Genomic DNA, 21702 nt, shown 5'->3' on the forward strand with positions numbered 1-21702 from the left:
TCACTCAGCTCTTAGATACAATTTAAGATGAAGTAGAAGAAGTAGGACCACTTTACTTGGGTCATATAGCTTTGTCATATAGCTGTCATATTGAAGCAAGAGATCAGCCAGAATGGAGAATTTCACTATCACAATAGTAAAAAAAAGGATTACCAGGTGACTATATCTATGGTATACAGAGGAATAGGACAAAAAAATTATATAAGGTTGATAGATGTTCTAAAATATAAAACTGAATGGAAATGGACGATGAATAATGAAATGGAAGAACAGTTGTCAGCAGAATATAGTAAATTTATGATGTCTCTGGTTCCAGGAATATAATTTCAATATGCATAGATACTTCTCACTTAATCACATCACAGAAGATGCTTTATCCAGATAGAAATCTAAATTCATAATCCTATTTCAATATGTTGTTGCCTGAGCGCATGTTATCAATGTGTCCCAATGCAGACTAATTATTTCCAAGTTAGCTCTTAACTTTACAAATAAACAGCAGCACATTTTAAGCAACTAATCTTTCACGCCTTATAAATAATCTTCCTTGGTTAATCGTTTTATGTGCAGTAATAAAAAAAGTGTTTGGATGTTGTTTCAGTGTAGATTGAGTTTCAATAGAAATGATTAAATAGGCTGGCATCCAAGTACTTCCAGCTAGTAATTTTTTTATGAGCAGTCTATGTGATTGTTGGTCCAATGTAAAACTTCTGGACAAACTACTTAAGCCTTTAATGGGATGTTCCATGGTATAATTGGCAATTTCATGGTCTACAGGCCTCATGCGAAGCTTAAAAGTGAGAATTCAAATGTATAATGGTTAGCTTGACTAAGCTGTTTTTGAAAATGTATTTAAAGATCCGTTTTTAGGTTTCACTGCGAGTTACATGGCCACATAATACAAAATATCTCAGTGATAATGGGCTTCTAGAGTCTTTACATAAATGTTAAGACCTGACTTGACCACCACTAAAGACAATCTCCATGCATCTGTGACATTTCCAGATTCTGCATTCGATTTTTAACCACTTGCGTATTTGTTTTGGAATTTATTTTTTGTTTCTCATAATTAACTTAATTACGTTGATTTTTCGAAACAAATGTCTCATATTTGTACATTGTTGTAAAGTTTGCTATACAAACAGGAAAGAAGGCACTATGACAGCACTTCCCAAAGCTTTTGCCATTTCAATGGTTGAAATTAGTTGGGACACCGTGGTGAAAACTGAAAGCGTGGTGGCAGGGATAGGGAAAATAGCTATGGGAATGAGAAGAAGGTGGTGGAGTCTCACAGCAACCATTGATGCTTCAAGCACTGATCTAGGGGTGTTTTCTTCAAACGATAGTAACCTAAAGAAATTGATAGTGCTTGAAGAGGATGAGGAAGAATTCTACCCAACCGCATAGCAGCATGACAGAGAACAGGTTCTGAGAGTTCGTAGTACACTGCTTTAGGCCCTTGGGCAGGGGTTGAGGGGTCCTTTGTCAACAGTGGACCAGGAGGCCCTCAGATAATCATATAGAAGGGATTAAGAGCAGATACCACAAGTGTCAATGTGAATAGTGTTGCCTGAAAGAATTGGGTGCAATGCTTTGAGAGTTCCATGTAGAGGGGCTGATGGTTGTTACCATTGGATGCTGCCCATGACAAGGAGGTGCAGTCTGAAGCTGGATCCTTTAACCTTTCCTTGCCCCATTAATAGACACTAACTGAAACACCATGAAGAGGAAACTTAACAAATCAAATTTAAATTTCTTTCCATGACAATAATGAGCACTCCAGCCCTTTCAATGCCCACCAGATGTGTGAGGATTTGAGTCCACAATGGATATTGTGTGCCTTAACTGATCTTAACTGCAGATGAGAAGCAAAAGGTCTGGCTGACTCTACCATCTGTGGATTGCCACCTTGATCAAGCTCAAAAGCAGGCTTTTGATTAGGTTCTCCAGCCTGCCCTCTCCACAATGAGAGCAAAACAATCAGCAACATGGGACTGAGTGCAGCCAGGAATGGAAGAATTGAAGAGCGGTCCCATTAAGGGTAGCCAGATCTATTAGATCTCAAGGTGTTTGTGGGCATCCTGCAGGGTCATCTGCAGTCTCTGCCAGTGAAAGTCAGCTACCTTCCAGCAGCCAGGCCACAGTTACTGGGTAGTGCTATGTAGGTGCTCCAGGCAAGCAAAGACAATGTATAAGTAAGACACCTCAGTAATGCACAAGCATAGTCAGTTGAATTTTGTTTGGATATTGGAAGTTTTTATGGACAGAATTAGTATTAAATGATTGTTTTGTGCTTTATTTAAGGACGGTGATTTGGAGAACAACGTGACTGTCCATAACAGAGTGAGGGAAAGTTGAAAACTATCTCAAAATGGCAATCTGTGTTCATATACATGGGAACTGGAGATAAATGAGGTGCTCACCAATGGCCCAGAAGGATTTGGATATACTTGTTTTGCTCATTTATTTTCTTCTTCCCTTCCTGAGGTGCTCATGAATCTCTGACATTAAGAGATGTCTTCATGTTGGACACCATGAATCAGGAAGCCTGATCCTGTGAGTTCTGAAGAGCTCCAGAATGATCAAGTACTTCACCACTTCAGTTTACTTGATAATGTTCCTTGTGGAAGCACGGTTTTCATTATATTAATAATGGCTATGTACGGTTGGGTTGCAGAGTGAGTCTCGAACCAATTGTACAGCAGATAATCTTTGTCACCCTGGTTTCATGGGATGTCAAAAGGATTGAAGAGACAGGGACCTGACACAAAATTGCTGACAATGAGTGCTACCAGGAAAGTGGATTATCATCAGCACAATGTAAGAAGTCAAATGCAGCAACTGTAAAACCACACATATACAACCAATGATTGTCTGTGTGCATTTACTCTGTTTAATTGTAAGCAGGTGATGAACATTATTTGGGAAGTCATTTGAAAATTTATACAATGATACAGACTGAAACTATTTTCTTTGTCTTAGGAGTTGGACTCTTGTGGTATGAACCTCTGCACACAAATATAAAAGTGTATAAGACTTGGTTCCCGATCTAACATTTCAACACCTGACTATCTGGAATGAAAATTTCGCTCCTGCCTTTTCCCATTGCTCCCCAGTCTGTTTCTTTTCCTATTGTTGTGTTGGCAGCAAAAACTGATGTCTGTATTCTGCCAATATTTGTGTGGGTGCCATAAGCTCAGCAGATATGTTCTGCTTGGTAGTCCTGATACTGAAAGGTTTGAAATGGGAATAATCTAAGCATGGATCTTGAAGATTTTAAGGAGAGGGCTCTGACTATTTCCTTTGGAAGCTTATTGTGAGATTACCTTTGGGAAGAAAGATGTCTGACATAGTTGTCGCGGAATCAGATGTCATTTGCAATCTGTGTGGATGACTACTTATTCCTTTGTCATTGTCAGAAAGGAGAAGGTACCTGCCCACCAGTCCACTCTATATTCCCACCAGTTCATTCCATATTTTGTAAAACATGGTCATTCTATTCTTTCCTCTCTCTCATTTCACAGACTAAGAAGGACTGCAATAACAACATGACTGGGAGCGAATGATGCTCTGACCTTCATAGTCAAAATGAAGGTTATCCCACATGCATCACAACTCAACTTCACCAACTCTCACCAACTCTAACAACAGCCAACACTTGCACAAACTCAGATTCAGTAGAAAGCAATCAGCAACTAATATGCACATTATTGGCAAACCCTTTAAATTGTCTCCTGAACGTTGTTTTGTCTCACTGAAATTGTACTTTGTAAGGTTAACGCATGGAAGGGAGCAATAAGGTTGGAAATAGCAATTCAGCATTTCTGCTGTCTGACCTTCTGAACTGTTCCTTTAGTATGCTTCCATGTTTGAAAATAACATTTACCCTTATGAAGATGGTGCTTGTGGGCCACATTGAAAGTGTGCATGAGTAGCACCGATGCCACAAAGTCAAAGCTACTGGCGTTCTGGAGTGTAATTCTGCATCCAAATATCAATTCATCAACACATCAGTAAGTATATCAGTCAAATCCAAAAAGCTATTTTCTTTAAGTTATGAAAATGGGCGAGCACATTAGGATTAAAGGCAATCAAAAATACCTCCACCCTGTGGCTCAGTGGTTAGTACTGCTGCTTCACAGCACCAGGGTCGCAGGTTCAATTCCAGCCTTGGGCGACTTTCTGTGTGGAGTTTGCATATTCTCCCCGTGTCTGTGTTGGTTTCCTCCGGCTGTTCCGGTTTCCTCCCAACGATGTGCAGGTCAGGTGAATTGGCCATTTTAAATTGGCCATAGTGTTAGGTGCATTAGTCAGAGGGGGGTGGGTTGCTCTTCGGAGAGTCGGTGAGGTCTTGTTGGGCTGAAGGGCCTGTTTCCACACTGTAGGGAATCTCATCTAAAAAAAAGCAAATGAAAGTCATATATGGTGCTATTTGTAAAGAACGATAAAGTACAGGTATAATGTAAATTAAGATTAACCTGACTGAATGTAGAGAAACTGACAAGGGTTTGCTTCTTTCTGAGACTGAATACAATACAAAGTCCTGCTTTGCAACTTTTAGTTCTTTCCTTGTAAACTGCAAATAATTAAATCACATTTGTGTGTGGGAAATGAGGAAAGAGAAATGTTGATTTGGGTTTGTGGAAAAAATAATGTTCCCTTACTTGTAAATTGTTCACTAACAGGGGATTATAATTCTTAGTGTTCTCAGTAAAATGGGCAACTTGCAGTCATGGTTTCAATCTGGCAACTTCTGTAAGAGCTGGAATTTTCCTGCAGCTGCTGTGATCTGCCTAAGCCACTGGAATTCAAACAGGACGGAACATGAAATGGGTTTTACTGCCTGGAACAATGCACACAATCATGACTGCAGGACAAAACTAGTCTGCAGAGAAAATTCCTCTGTTTTGGAATATTATTTACAAGCTTTTTTTAAAATTCCCCTCAACAACTGTAACTAAGGAACTATAATTAGTTTGTCTAACAAATTCTGTGAAACAATGTGCACAAAGCAATCCTTCTGGGATTACACAATAACATTTTTAATATCTTCATAAGCTCCTCTCACATAACAACTACACCTTTAAAACAAATTTCACAAGACACCCTTTATTTCAATAAGTAGAATTATTATAAATCAGAATCGAACAACTTCACTTTTAAACAGAAATTAATTTCTCTAAAAGCAGGCATACTTCTGGCACTGATCAAACTCTAATCAACAATGTAGACTACAGATACAGCCGATAAAGTGTAATGTAACAGGTCAGGCAGCATCTGAGGAGCAGGGAGAGTTGATGTTTCTGGCAGGACTCTTCAGCAGGACAGCTATGCTTTTTCCAGCACCACACTTTATCGACTCTGACTCTCCAGTATCTGCAGTCCTCAGTATCTCCTAATAGCTATGGCCGGCCCTACAGCAACAATTCAATTGAGAAAGCTGGTCAAGGACCAATGAGAATAATCCTACAACTAAAATCTGCTGATGAAAATATTATGATTGATTATTGCTATACCGAATAAACCCATTGGTCATTCAAAGTTCCTTGGAACTTCTCTTGATTCTGTTGAGGAAGTTTGTAACAGTAGAATCATACACCCACTCCAAAGTAATCATTACCCTAATTATCTCGAGAACGTGTTTTCCCCTTCCATGAACATTGTTCATGTCTACTATACGTTGCCATTGTAAGAGTGTGAAGGCAGATATAATTTAACATGTCATGGCCTGTCATTGCTTCACTTAGAGGCTGGCCAACTTGTGGAACTCACTACCACAGCAGGGTGGAAAGGCCAGAGTGCTGAATATATTCAAGAAACAGATTGATTAATTTTTAAATATCAAAGGGATCAAGGGAAGTGGAGAGAAAGTGGGAATATGGTATTGAGATATAGTGTCAGTCATGGTATTGAATGGCTGACTGGATGGCCTACTTCTTCTTCTAGTTTCTATCCTTCTATGTACTTCTTGCCGCAGGCAAGTGAGAGCTTCCTTTATTGGACTTTTCCAAAGAAAACAAAAAGTAGAGCTGGTATTAACCAAGAGGGAATTTGCTGGCTGTACCAGAGAATAAGTACTATGCTGGGACAAGGTTTTGAACATGCTGAGAGAATGGTGGGCTATTTATCCATTGCTGCTTAGTACTACAGAGCTGGAAAGGAAATAATTATTTTTTTAGGTTGACTTGGTTTTTGAGGTTTTTGTATGCATGCAGAATCTCTATCAACTCTCTTTGTAGAAGTACGCAGCAAGTAGGTTTTTAACAATGCTTAGAAGATTGTAATGATTTTCAGAGTGCTCAGTAGTTTGGTTTTTGCTTTTTATGTTTTATTTCTTTGCAAAGTTACACAAAAATACTCCACACAAAACCAGGACTCTGTACTGCTTCAAACCAGTTTGACTACTTAATTGTATACTACTTTAACTCTAACAGCTACAGCAGAGCTTAATGATCTCAGATAGCTGTCTATCTATCAGCCTGCTATGCCAATATTACCCTTGAGATTGCCAATTAGTTGCCGTGGATATGTACTCATATGCTACTTTACTGCTTCAGGGAATTAATTACATGGTATTACAATCAGGAGGACCACATAGTGATGCTTTTGCTCGAGCTTCATGCTGTTTTTGAGGTAAGACCTTTGAGGTCAATATTCATTAAGGCGTCAACATTTAGAGACCGACAATAAACCAATTACGTTTTTAAAAACAGCCGGAAGATTTTTTTTTAGAAGAAGGGATTTTCCAGTTCAAGTTAGTATCTTAGAATTAATTTTTAAAATATTATTTCCAAGATCTGGAATTATTGCACATTTCTAGTGGCCCCAAGCAGATAGTGCAGGGTTGCCTTCTTGAGTTGCTGTTCTTTATCACATTGAATGGTTTGCTTCAGCACATCAGAGTTAACTGTGTTGATGTTGAATGTACTGGATACACATATAGGCCACACCAGTTAAGGTCATCAGGTTTCCTTTCTGGAAAGAAATCAAATGACTGCATGACTTCTTTTGTTGACAACCTGCTATGTATTTTTAAACTGACTTCAACATGCTAAACTTGGACAGGGGGTGGAGGTATTTGAACTTGCCTCTCCTGTTTATTTGCTGAGTAACAACAACTACACTACCATACACTTCGATACAAGGTTTTATACATAATTTATGCTTAAAATATGCTTCCACTTTTTCCATTGCATGATGTTGCCACTTTAAATTTATCTCCATTCTTTATTACATTCTACATTTTCCATAACAGGATAAGGTGGAATATAGATTAATTTTCTCTCTATGAGGCTTCGGGGGTATGATAATTTCTTTAACAACTCGGCCATCTACACTTTGCTACCATTTAATTTATTCTTATATTAAAACCTTACCTGCAGTATTATATTAATAGTCCATCTTTTGATCAACTGCAGCCCACTTAAAAATATCATGCTCCTCTGCTATAAATTTCATATAGATTCTCTGACAAGTTTCACTGACACAGCTCTCCACTTAAGGTCTCTTAATGTAGAGCTTTCGGTTAGTGAGCTTTGAATTATGTTGCACGGAAACCTTGCTATAGATTTGTTTAAGAGCCCAGAATACATGAGTTGTTATAGAATACAGTTGCCTAGCTTTGATAGGCTGTGATTCTCTTGTCCTTTATAGGTTTCTAATCGAAACGATTAATTATTTTTTTCTCTCCTTATTTAATGATTTTAAAATTAATTTTGTCTCTTGTGGTACTGTTATAGTATACCATATTGATCCAATTTGTATTTTGAAAAAAAGACAATTTAAATAGAAATTTGTCAAAGTAGATTATGCGAACCATCTGCTCTGTATGACATCTTGGTGTCTGAGCCCCACTTGATGAAATTAATTTTTATTATTTATCACTACTACAATACAGTGGACAGCAATTGTAAAGGGATGATTGTCATCAAAGCCAGTGAACAAACATGGCTAATATATCATCAGAGTACTGTTTTATGGCTTGTTATGATTTATGAGATTTTTTTTACACAAATCAAACACATCCTTTCCCTTTTCTTCAAATGCCTCTGTTTATTGAAGTTTGGCTGAAATGCTTTAATCAAGTATTCAGATGAATGATCATTTAATTCAAGTTTGAATGGGTGCTAGCAAAGAAAAAGAGAAACAGTTACAGTATGGGGGCGGCACGGTGGCACAGTGGTTAGCACTGCTGCCTCACAGCGCCAGAGACCTGGGTTCAATTCCCGCCTCAGGCGACTGACTGTGTGGAGTTTGCACATTCTCCCTGCGGCTGCGTGGGTTTCCTCCCACAGTCCAAAAATATGCAGATTAGGTGAATTGGCCATGCTAAATTGCCTGTAGTGTTAGGTAAAGGGGTAAATGTAGGGGAATGGGTCTGGGTGGGTGTGCTTCGGTGGGTCGGTGTGGACTTGTTGGGCCGAAGGGCCTGTTTCCACACTGTAAGTAATCTAACCTAAGAATAAATGCTTTTGACCAAGAAACTTTGCTGGACATTATGCGTTAACAGTTCCATATTTGCAAACCACAAACATTTCCATCAAAGTGAAAATTCACAAAACGTTAGAGAAATTCAGGAGATCATGCAGTCTTTTGAAAATTATAGGTCATGGATCAGATGACATGTCACAGTTTTGAGTATATATCATTCTTCAGAACTATTTGCTGACTTTTATTCAAAACTTTTAATGCACAGAGTAAAAATTCTTATCTTTGTGATTTAAAAAAAGAACCTCAATGTGATCATTATCCTATCTCCCACTCTCCCTCATCTCCCCTACCCACCCACCCAGTGGTTGTTTCAAATCTGATTCTCAGACTATTGCGAGAATTAATAGACTGAATTCACTTCTAAAGAGGTTCCAGAACCAAGAATTACCACAGAGTTGGCATGTGGTTACATAGAATAATACTTTGAGTAATTGGTTATCTTTTTGTGCACCTCTTGTTAGAACTCCAATACTTATCATTCTCAATAAAGCAACACAACATTCAGACAGTGTTGTGTGGTTTTACCTTTTAGGGTTACTGCAATAGGTAAAGTATAAGGATAGTAAGTAATTTTATAAATATGGGCAAGATATTGGAATATAGTGTCTTAACAGGGAAATGCAGCATGGCATTTCATCGCCTGTGGAGAAGGTTTGTCAACTATTCCCAATATTGACATACCTTTAGTACACACGATCCCTTCGAATACAGACAATTCCCATTAGAGTGAACAGATTGAATTTCGCCTGTCTGTTCAATTGCCAATTTCTTTGAAGTGTAATCCTTTCATCTTTGCCTCCACTTATTTTCACAAAGTAGTTGTGTAACATTCACCAAAACAATTTTTCTTTTTGGCCTTTTCATTGAGACATTTGGCCTCCTGGAACTAAAACTGTCTATCACGTTAAAGAAGACACTGAAATATCATACAAGGCTGTAAGAAAGGAAAGGGGAATTCCAAGTTGAATGATCTTTGTTCTTGAAAAATGGTTAATTTCAAAGTTATAAACTTCGACCACATTTTGGTAAGTGTGTTTGGAGAGTTTATGGTATTGTATTTTGGCAAGTGGGATGCTCTTTGTTATATTAGTGGATACATTATCAATTAAGTAAGTGTTTGTAACAAAATAGTTGATAGACGAATACTTACAAACACACTGAGCCCATTTCAAACCATTTATGTAGACCATAGTGAACTAGCAATTTGTTTTTTATTGCAACTCCATCCCCATTAAACATTGAGCTCTTTGCATTTCTGACAGCAATATAGGTAAACATGTAGATGATGCCTTTGCATTGTAACCTACTGCAGAATTTTGTTCTACAAATAATTGTCTTTACTATTTAACTAGGAATAAACTGACCTGTCTCTACAGTGTGATCCTATTAAAAATGTAATTCCTGGAGAAGGATATGGAAGTAGAAGGACAGAAAAATAGATGGTGACATCTTGATAAATGACCCTATTACAGAGGAGGAAGTGCTGGATGTCTTGAAATGCATAAAGCTGGATAAGTCCCTGGGACCTGGTCAGGTGTACCCTAGAACTCAGTGGGAAGCTATGGAAGTGATTGCTGGGCCCCTTGCTGAGATATTTGGATCATCAATAGTCACAGGTGAGGTGCCAGAAGACTGGTGGTTGGCTAACGTGGTACCACTGTTTAAGAAGGGTGGTAAGGACAAGCCAAAGTGGACCTGACGATGGTGGGCAGGTTGTTGGAAGGTATCCTGAGGGACAGGATGTACACATATTTGGAAAGGCAAGGACTGATTAGGGATAGTCAACATGGCTTTGTGCATGGGAAATCATATCTCACAAACTTGATTGTGTTTTCTGAAAAAGTAACAGAGGATTGATGAGGGCATAGTGGTGGACATAATCTATATGGATTTCAGTAAGGCGTTTGACAAATTCCCCATGGGAGACTGGTTAGCAAGGTTAGAGAACTAGCCAATTGGATACAGAACTGGCTCGAAGGTGGTGGTGGAGGGTTGTTTTTCAGACTGGAGATCTGTGATCAGTGGAGTGCCACAAGGATCGGTGCTGGGTCCACTACTTTTCTTCATTTATATAAATAATTTGGATAGAAACATAGGAAGTATAGTTAGTAAATTTGAGAAAGACACCAAAATTGGAAGTGTAGTGGTTAGTGGAGAAGGTTACCTCACATTACAATGAAATCTTGATCAGATGTGCCAATGGGCTGAGGAGTGGCAGATGGAGTTTAATTTAGATAAATGTGAGGTGCTGCATTTTGGGAAAGCAAATCTTAGCAAGACATATACACTTAATGGTAAGGTCCTGGGACGTGTTGCTGAACAAAGAGACCTTGGAGTGCAAGTTCATAGCTCCTTGAAAGTAGAGTCACAGATAGATAGGATAGTGAAGAAGGCGTTTGGCATGCTTTCCTTTATTGGTTAGAGCATTGAATATAGGAGTTGGGAGGTCCTGTTGCGGCTGTACAGGACATTGGTCAGGCCACTTTTGGAATATTGCATGCAAGTCTGGTCTCCTTCCAATCAGAAAGATGTTGTGAAACTTGAAAGGGTTTAGAAAAGATTTACAAAGATGCTGCCATGGTTGAAGGATTTGAGCCATAGGGAAAGGCTGAATAGGTTGGGGTTGTTTTCCCTGGAGCATTGAAGGCTGAGGGGTGACCTCACAGAGGTTTATATAATCATGAGGGGCATGGATAGAATAAACAGACATAGTCTTTTCCCTGGTGTAGGGGAGTCCAGAACTAGAGGGCATAGGTTTAGGATGAGAGGGGAAAGATATATATATAGGGGCAACTTTTTCATGCAGAGAGTGGTGCGTGTATGGAATGAGCTGCCAGAAGAAATGGTGGAGGCTGGTATAATTGCAACATTTGAAAGGCATCTGGATGGGTATATGAATAAGAAGGGTTTATAGGGATATGGGCCAAGTGCTGGCAAATGGGACTAGATTAGGTTGGGATATCTGGTCAGCATGGACGAGTTGGACTGAAGGGTCTGTCTCTATGCTGTACATCTCTATGACTCTATGACTCTATCTGCTGTGTGAAGCACATTAACGTTTATTGTTATTTGCCCTACTCTGGGTATTTTTCCCTTCCTTAATACATTACTAACACTTGTACAACATTTCTAATAGAATTGTGAATACAGGGAATTGTTTTGCAGTTTTGATTTTTGTGTGGACTGACAGACAATACATTACAAGTGCATGTCCCATGATTTTTAATTCCAATTTCTATGTTTAGACCAATATCAAGAAACATTGGCAAATATTTTCAGCGGACCTTCTCAATCAGGTCATTTTCTGTATCTGAGCAAAATCAAAAGCTTAAGGTTAGAAATGGATGTAATGTAATTTACTTGACTGTTTAAATTTACGAGGGAAAGCTGCAATTTCCAAGTATTTAAACAGTTAAGTGGTATCCTCCCATTGCATGATCTAACATTGGAATGCATTGGATGTGTTGGAACTTGGTAGATTCTTTCCTTTCTTTGTTCTCTGGCCTCTATGTACACCTGTTGTGCTCTCGTACATGCACATACACATCACATGCTCATTGTCACTGAAGCAAAATAGTTTGGCAGGTAAAAAGTCAAAAACTCCATGAAAGTTAAGCTAGTGATTGTGTAACATGGTGTAAATATCACTTCAGATCAGGAATGCTGCTTTAGAATAGGTTAAGGAAACAATCGTAATCTTTCATGAAGTCTAATGAAGGCATAATTAATTAAAGGGATACATATTTCATCTCCAGGAATCATGGAATGATGAAGCTCAGAGGCAAACCATTCAGTCAACTATACCTGTGTTAGCTCTTTGAAAGAACTCTCCAAGTAATTCTTGAAATAAAATCAAGAAGATAAATAATAATTGAAAAGTGTTGTGGTTCAAAAGCAGTAATGGCAATGAAGTTTAGCGCCACCTGCTGGACAGGTGTTGCAAAGCACAATGACAGTGTGGTATCACAAGGGATTCAACTTGAACAAGCAAAGGGCAAAATTTTAGAAGATTGTTGCTAATATTTCCTTTGATTCTGAAGTGCATCATGATAACTCCATTTTGCAATACAGTGCAAAGTTATCCAGACTTTGCAGGGATTTGAATGGTCAGCTTTCACCATTGGTACCCCTCTGAATCTGATCATAGAATTTAGCAAAAGAGCAGATTAATTTAGAAATCTTGAAGCTACAGTCTGTCATTGACTGCTCCACTGAAATCAACCTATGGATCTCTACCCTGGACCCTCCCCACGAAATCATTGAACCAATAATCAGCTAAATGGATTGATCTGGCAAGACATTTTCATTTTCCATCTTATGATCACTGTTAGCAATCCAATAACAAGTTGAGCCCTATTCAGACTAGGCTTTTGGAAAGCCAACCTGAATAATATTTCCTGCTGGTTAATCATTTCAAATATTTTTTCCAGGTCAGATTGTCATTAAATGTGTCCACCATTATGATTAATTTCCAGGTTGTTCCTAAACTAGATATAAAAACTAATTTTATGATACTTTAGCTTCTACCTGTTCTTGAGATGTCCCAATCTTTATTTTGATGTGTTTAAATTTTTAAAAATGTGAATTTATTTCACTGCTTTTTATTTACTAGTTTACTTTCTGCAAAAGTATTTTAAGTGTCATTTATTAGTTGGTAATATCACTAGCTCAAATGCTGGGAAGCCCCAGAAAATAACGTCGCAAAATCTTGTATTTTGAAAGAGTTAAAATTCTTGCCATGGAAACTGGGAGAACTTGTGAAAGACAACTTTTTTACACAGAGGGTGGTAGGTGCTTGGAATGTGCTACCAGAGCTGATGGAGGCGGATACAATCGCAACATTTAAGAGGCATCTTAAGAGGTATATGAATAGATAGGGAATAGAGCAATATAAACTGCATAGAGGCAAAAGTATTTTATTTTAATTTAGAAATGCATCATGTGTGGAGCAGTCTTGGTGTTCCTGTACTATACTGTTCTTTGTTCTGTGTCATTCTTCCAGGTCAGTGCTGAGACCTCTAGTTTTGCCACTACCTGAAAAAGTCCGAGCAAGTTCTATTGCCACCACCCACTTAATGTAAATTTAATTTGAAGGCTGAGTACATTCTGGTGAATTCTATTTCTATGTGTTTGACATATAATGACGACTTTTGTTAAGATGAACTGTTGCATTCTGGAACTCTTCATGCCTGCTGCTGGCTAAACTTTGCATTTAAATGAACAATATTATTTTCATGCCACAGTATTTTTCAGCAATGGCCTCAAAAAGTAATTGATTCTTCTGACACTGAGCTCTTTCCAAATAGTTCACTTGAAACACTTCTTAGAGCTATTGAATTGAAGTGAAACATTATTTTTGTTAGGTCTCACTCCCACTTGTTACTTGTGTTTAGAAAATACTCTATGATTCATTTACTGAAATATTGTGTGAGGCTGAAACTTATTAAAGGCTCACCCATGTGCAGAGGGTTAAAATTAGGCCCATCATTGTCTTGGTAGAAATAGCTAGAAGTAAACAGCTGTAATGGCTTTAATTTCCACTTCTCACTATTCAGACAGCAGAACTTGGACATCAGACTGTCAAACAGTTTTCTGTCATTTATTTCAAGCTTGCGTAATGGGGACAAAATGTTTATTATACTCTAACCACTTACTGTCTTTGTTTAATTACTCTATTATCTGATGCAATAATTTTCCCATAGATACCTTGGCTACCGCCCAGGAGCTAATAGAAATCTTGCAAATGAAAAGAAAAAATAATTACAGTTACTATTTTGCACTCACAATCATGATGGAACTACTCTCTATGCTCCATATACACATACAGTCCATTTCCAACTATAACCTTCTCCTGACCAAATGCTGTGAACACAATCTCTCCATCACCAACACACTGTCCTGCCAAAGGGACAATAGAAAACAACGTGGCAGAGCCCAAGCTCCAAGCACAGGCACCTCATTGACTATGTCATTGTCAAAGCGAGGGCTCAGAAATATGTTCATATCACAGACGCCATGACAGGAGCCAATGACTGCTGGACAGACCCCTCTTGACCCGAGCTATGATCAATATAAATATAGTCCCACCGCAGTAGAGACAGTGCTGCAAAAAGATCAACATCAGGGCACTTAAAAACCTGGAAGAATAGTCTCGTACAACCAGCTCCTCTCCACAAACCTCATAACCCTCGGCGACATGGATTCTCAGGATCCCAACAGTCTCTGGTCCATCCTTAAGACTGCCACCATCAATGCCTGCAAAATCTCAGTCAGCCATTTAACCAAGAAACACCAAGCAGATTTGACAAGAATGATCATGAGATCCAAGAACAATTAAGTTGGAAGCGAATGGCATTTCTGAATGTAAAATAATAACCGCACTTGGAAGAGAAAAGGCAAACCTACAGGTAACTGAAGGCAGAGGTCCAACAACAAAACTGCAACATAAAGAACAGGCGGTGGGTACAGAAAGCAATGGAAGCCTAACAAATGGCCGACAACCACAACATGCAGAGTTTTCTCTGTACTGTCAAGTCCACATACGGACAAAACAGCCAAGGCCCTACCCTCCTGCTGACCAAGGATTGAATACTCTTATCAAAGATAAAGAAGCCATCCAAAAATGCTGGAGGGAGCACTTCAGAATTCTTTTTCAACCAGGGCTCTGTCATTGATTCAAGTGTCCATGAACACCCATAGCACGCTACACGCCATGAGCTCAGCAACACGCCAGCTCTGCATGCAATAGAGAAGGCCTTCTGCCAGCTGAAGAACAGCAAGACGACTGGAGTAAGTGGTATTCCCATGAAGGCATTGAAATGTGGAGGCACAGAGCTCCTGCTGCAGCTACATGCCCTCATCGGCCTTACCTGGAAGGAGGAGAGCATCCCAGGAGAACTCCGAGATATCACAGTCATGACTATTTTCATAAAGGGAACAAGTCCGACTGTGGTAACTACAGGGGAATCTCCCTGCTGTCAACTATTGGCAAAGTCTTCGCAAAGGTCCTCCTCAACCATTGCCTCTATGTGGCTGAGGAACTCCTCCTGGATTAACAGTATGACTTTCAGCCACAGAGAGGCACAAAGGGTATGATTTTCACCACACGACAACAGCAAGAGAAAAGCAGTGAAAAGAACCTACTCCTGTACATGGCTTTCTTCAACCTGACAAAGGCCTTTGAGATGGTCAACTGGGAAGTATTATGAAGCATCCCTCTCCGCTTTGGCTGCATCATTTGTCACCATCCTTTGCCTGCACCATGACAACATGAAAGTCGTGGTAATGATAAATGGCTTCATCACTGACCCTATCCCCATTTGGACTGGTGTCAAGCAGGGCTGCATCATTACCCGAGTGCTGCCCTCCATCTACCTCGCTGCAATGCTATACCTCACCATCAACAAGCTCTCCACTGGAGTGGGTTGAACTTATAGACCCAGCAGGAAATTATTCAACCTTCCATTGCCTTCAAACCAAAACCAATGTCATTCCAACCAGTGTCATCAAGCTGCAGTACTCAGATGATGCTTGTGTATGTACAATCTCAGAGGATATAATCTAGACCGTTGTCAGCACCTTTCTGGAACCATATGAGAGCATGAGTCTCCCCCTGAACATCCACAAGAAGATAATCCTCCATCAACCTCGCCTGGCACTGTAGAGCAAACCTCCAATGATCAAAGTCCGGGGGGAGGCCTTACAGAAAGTTGACCACTTCCAATATCTCAAAATGTCCAGTCAGTTAAAGCAGCTATTCATGAAGAGACTCCTCTAGTGTGCTAGTGCAACCTTCATCCACCTGAGGAAAAGCATGTTCGAGAACAGCACTATCAAATCCGACACCAAGGTCATGTTTTATAGAGCTGCGGTTGTTCCTTCTTTCCTGTATGGTTCTGAGACATGGACCGTCTACAACAGATACCTCAAGGTACTAAAGCAGAACCACCAATGCTGCCTACGCAAGATCCTGCGAATCTGATCAGAAGAAAGACGCATCAAGACCAGTGTCCTTCACCAGGCCAAAATTCCCAGCATCAAAGCACTGACCACCCTTGATTGGCTGTGATGGCCTGGGCATGTTGTCCATATGACTGACATAGGACTCCCCAAGTAGATGCTCTAATCCCAGCTTCGAAAGAGCAGGTGAGCCCCAGGTGGACAAAGGAAGCCCTTCAGGGATACACTCAAGACCTCACTGGTGAAGTGCGGCATTCCTACAGACTGCTGGGAATCATTAGCCCAAGATCATCCAAAGTGGAGGAAGATTATCCGGGAAGGCATTGAGTGCCTCGAGATTTGCTGTCAGGAAAAAAATGGAAGCCAGGTGAAAACAGTGGAAGAAGCGCACTGCCACACCAATGTCCCATCCACCCCTTCCCATAAGCACCACCTGCCCCAAGTATGACAGAGCCTGTTGCAGCCACATTGGTCTGCACATACCCACCCTGAAGGTGGAAGAGAGTTATCCTCATCTGTGAGGGACAGCTGATAATGATGATATGCAAAAGCCTTAGGGATCTCCCATTTAAGACAGAGACAAGGAGGAATTTCTTCTCTCAGGGAATTGTTGATATTCTGAATTCTCTTACGCAGGGATCCCTGGAGGCTGAGTCAATGAGCGTACTCCCAGCTGAGTTAGATAGATTTTTTGATCTGCGGGAGATTTCAGAGTTATTGGGGTCAGGCAGTTAGTGGAGCTAAAGTCATGACTAATTTGATTGTGGCCTTATTGAAATGACCTACTCCTGGACCTACACATTGTTATTTTCTTAGATGGGGGGAATTTTTTTTTGTAAGAAAAACCATGAACATAAGGTGACAGAATTGTCCTATTTAATTCCAGCCATTTTCTTTGGAGTGGAGTTTGGACATGACACATGCTGAATCTTTTGTTAGGAGAAAGTGAGGACTGCAGATGCTGGAGTACCAGAGTTGAAAAATGTGGTGCTGGAAAAACACAGCAGGCCAGGCAGCATCCGAGGAGCAGGAAAATCGACGTTTTGGGCATAAGCCCTTCTTCAATTCCTAAAGAATCCTCTTGCAAGGATGCCTACCTTGAAGAAGCTCTCCTCAGTGAGTCCCTCTCTCACCCCCCAGGTCATCTCCTCTGCCCTGAAGCTCTTCAGCCAGTCATTCCTGAAGAAGGGCTTATGCCCAAAACGTCGATTCTCCTGCTCCTCAGATGCTGCCTGGCTTTCTGTGATTTTCCAGCACCACATTTTTCAACTCTGAATCTTTTGTTACCAGATTTATCTGGCCTGAGAGCAGGATATATGATTAATCATATCCAACTCAGCATGAGACCCAATGCTAATCGATCCTGTGGCAGTCCAGTATGTGGCAGTGGCTGAAGGCCTGGATTGGAACTTTGATGGTCTGAGATCCCAGGAGCGAGCTCAACACAGTGATGGAGATTCTTTCGACATCTGCAGCGACATTGAGAGCTGGGGACATCGAGACAGCTCAGGGAAAGCCTGCCAAAGAGGAGCAGATCGAGCCCTTGTAAGAAGTGCGGTCCCAGCATGGCTAATCACTTAAGAAAGACTGCAATAGTTGAACTTTTAGCTTTATTTCTTTACCTGTCAGCTTAATACTAAGAATGACCTTAATATTTAACTTTTAACTAAATTTATTTACTTCTTTACGCTATACTATGGGCAGAATGGTGTCTCAGTGGTTAGCACTGCTGCCTCACAGCGCCAGGGATGAGGGTTTGATTCCAGCCTCAGCTGACTGTCTCTGTGGAGTTTGCATGTTCTCCTTATGTCTTTGTGGGTTTCTACCGGGTGTACTGGTTTCCTCCCACAGTCCAAAGATGTGCAGGTTAGGTGAATTGGCCATGCTAAATTGCTCATAGTGTTCAGGGATGTGCAGGTTAGGTACATTAGTCAGGGGAAATGGGTCTGCGTGGGATAGTCTTCGATGGGTCAATGTGGTTTTGTTGGGCCTAATGTTTCTAGATTGTAGGGATTCTACACTCGTACATTAAGAGTGACTGTAATGTTTATATTTTCAGTTTGTTCTTTATTTCTTTCTAGCTTGTTCTTAAGTTTTTGCCATGTGGAGTGATATTGAAAACCTTTCACTGCACTCCTGTACTTTTGTACTTGAGTGCACAGGACAATAAAGTCTAATTCAAAAAATCTGAATATTCCCATGATTTCATGGTTTTATATCATGAAAATTATATTCAACATGGTGGGCTTTTTACAAACTTGATTCTTTCTCCACTTTGTTTCTATTAATCACTCTCATAAAAGTGTCTTATTCTCCAGGGGTACACTTACAGCGCCCTATGTCTTGTGTTATATTGTAACCTCAAGACTTGACAACATGTCTTCATGATCTGGATAGTGGTGTATTTTACATACTTGCTTCATCAATCTTTCTAAAGATGGATCAAATGAAGCCTTGGTGAAAGAAGACTTGACAATAATTCTTTATCTGTTTTCTTTCAAGTGATCCAGCAACAGTTGTGATCAGACGCCAATAGAATTGCTGCAATGTTTTCCCCCATAGTCCAAAAATAACCAATATGCAATGCTTCCACACACCTAGTGAAGGTCACCTAACATGTAAATGAAAAAAAAATTAAATACTCAGCTGATTGGACAACATCTGTGCAAAGAGAATTAGAGTTCATTTCTGGTCAATAACTTTTCAACAAACTGGAAAAAAAATGAGGTGTAACAGGCGTGAAGCAAGACTGGAAGCACGAAGTGTTGACAGAGCATAAGAAGAACATAAGACAAGGTCTGTGAAATAGCGGAAGGTAATGATGATTAAATGACCAAATAAATGGTGATGCAAGGTATTAGTGGCAACGGGATGAATAAAGAAACAAATAATGTGTCGAGAGGAAGTGTAAATGGCAAAGAAGAGTCATCACCAGGTGTTGCTATAAGTGATGGCTGGTGTTGTGATCTGAAATTCTGGAATCCAATATCAAGCCTGGAAGCCTGTAAAGACTCTTGCTGAAAGATGAGATCCTTGAGTTTAAGTGGAACAGGAGAGTAGTACCAGAGCAGAGACAGCAGAAGGGAAAAGGGGCAGACTGTTAAATAGGAGAAAGTGAGGACTGCAGATGCTGGAGATCAGAGCTTAAAAATGTGTTGCTGGAAAAGTGCAGCAGGTCAGGCAGCATCCAAGGAACAGGAGAATCGACGTTAGAAGGGCTTATGCCCGAAACATCGATTCTCCTGTTCCTTTGGTGCTGCCTGACCTGCTGTGCTTTTCCAGCAACACATTTTTAAGCAGACTGTTAAATCACAAGTAGCTAGAAGCTTGGAATTACACTTCCAGACTGAATGGTGATATTCAGTAAAGTGATTGCTCAAGCTGTTTTTGGTGTCCCTATACGTTGTCTGACTTATCTCGAACATACTTATTTTTAACTTCACCAGTAATGCATCCTTTTTAGCTTTATCCCCAGGCACCATTGCTTTGTCTTTCAGTTTAATAAACCCTGTCTCTGCACTATATGTTTCAAAAGCTTACGTTGTTTATATTCCTGCCTTTGACTTGCATTTCTCGCTATTCACAGACATGAAAAGAGATCAAAGATATTCCAATACAATGAACGCGAAGTGGTTATCAATTACCAGAACAAACAAACTGATTGCTTTAGATATATAAAAACAGATTACTTTATTATTTTGTTTGTGGAAGCAACATCAAAAGAATCTAATTAACTTGCTAACTACCTATCAACAAAGACCTATTTTGTAACTTGTCAGTAATTCTTTGCTTAAAATGTATGTTGAGTAATTATTTGGCCAATTTTTTCTTGTGGGGCAAGTAGTCATAATTCTTTTTATATATTTGTGAAACATGGACATTGCTGGCTAGGCCTGCGTTTATTTCCCAGATTTTAGCTGAAAGTTGACCACTGTGTTGTGGGTCTAAGAGTCATATGTAGGCCAGAAAATGTCAGAATAGCACATTTTCCTCTCTGACACTGAAGCATATAGGTTTTTTTAAAAAGATAATTGACAATGGTTACCATGTTGTTTAGTCTGTCTGGAAAACTGCTGAATTCCGATGGGACCAAATCCTGTTGATAGAACCGAGGCGATGGATACTTCTGGTCATCCACAATTCTGATATTAGTCAGCTTTTCAATTTGCATCACATGAATCCTTCACTATGAATCCATCATATACAATCATGAGGGAACAGCCAGCACCTATCAAGCCCTTTACTGTTGTCCTCTTCACAAAGGCCAGCCAAAAACAATGTTTAAATACTATTTCCACTGATAATTTCATATTTTGGGGTCTCAGTTGGCCTCCTGATTGTGTTGTACAGTTTCTGAAACAGTTGTTCTTCTTGAGGTTTGCCTGACTAGATTTAACACACCTGATCTCATTCCCTTCAGATCTCTGGCTTCGACTTGGATTTTTATGTTCTTCAGAGTCAACTGGGATGGGCTGAACAGCTGGCTTGCTGCTCGGTCTTCTGTGGCACATCCTGAGACATCTGGTCTTCCAACTGTAAAACAGCATAGGTGTGCTCATGAGGCCTCAAGATGATCAGTGCGTATACCTAACTGCTCAAGATGTTGACACTCTGATCAAGTAACCGGATTCTTAAATCATCTGGACATATTTCCAGAAATGTGTCTCTGAATAATAAATAGCTTCAATAATTTCTCTCTGGATTCAGTCAGTTTCTTTAAATTCAGTCTCTCATTCAGGCATTAAATCATAAACTCTAAGAATGACACACTTTGAAATATTGTAATTTACAGGATTGATGCACAAAAGTCTGATAAATATATTCCTTTGTAGTGATGTTGTGTTAGCCAGGTCACTTCTTTGCCATTTGTGTGTTAACAGCGACAATATTTGGATAAACCTAACATCTCATATAGCCCTCCTTCAAATTTAGAATAAGTTTTTAGTTTTAATAAAATCATGAGTCATAATGTACCAGACTTTTGCTGCTGATATATGTTTCTCTACTGGGGCAAGATAGTGATTGTTTGTTTCCCCTGGTTCTGCATAACCTCCTTCCCACACCCTCATTATAGCATTGATTCCCTTATGGTTGGTCTTGGTTTCTTACAACTGTATTTGTTTTGAGGTGCTCAAGGTCTAATTTGAATGCACACTGCTTTTGTTAAAAATCTCTCTTTGTTTTTCCTGTTGCCTCATGCTGGAGCTCCTTGGCTGCCAATCAAACTGACTGAATTTCAGTCTCTTTTCAATT

The 21702-nt window shown here is 39.8% G+C and overlaps 3 long non-coding RNA genes across 4 annotated transcripts in view; 2 read left to right on the forward strand and 1 right to left on the reverse strand.

Annotated features, from left to right (window-relative positions):
• The window catches only part of LOC140467320 (uncharacterized), a 134740-nt gene that overhangs the window by 35939 nt on the left and 77099 nt on the right, over nt 1-21702 (forward strand). The gene's annotated exons all lie outside the window — the stretch shown is intronic.
• On the forward strand, nt 9946-21143 carry LOC140467321 (uncharacterized). Its single transcript, XR_011955407.1, has 2 exons — nt 9946-10106; nt 20870-21143. It is a non-coding gene; the product is annotated as an uncharacterized lncRNA (long non-coding RNA).
• LOC140467319 (uncharacterized) overlaps nt 20836-21702 on the reverse strand; it is a 56186-nt gene continuing 55319 nt past the window's right edge. The window contains exon 5 of the long non-coding RNA XR_011955403.1: nt 20836-20982. This is a non-coding gene — a long non-coding RNA (uncharacterized lncRNA). The remainder of the gene's footprint in view (nt 20983-21702) is intronic.

This window comes from Chiloscyllium punctatum, chromosome 45, assembly GCF_047496795.1.
Source record: "Chiloscyllium punctatum isolate Juve2018m chromosome 45, sChiPun1.3, whole genome shotgun sequence".
Lineage (NCBI taxonomy): Eukaryota > Metazoa > Chordata > Chondrichthyes > Orectolobiformes > Hemiscylliidae > Chiloscyllium > Chiloscyllium punctatum.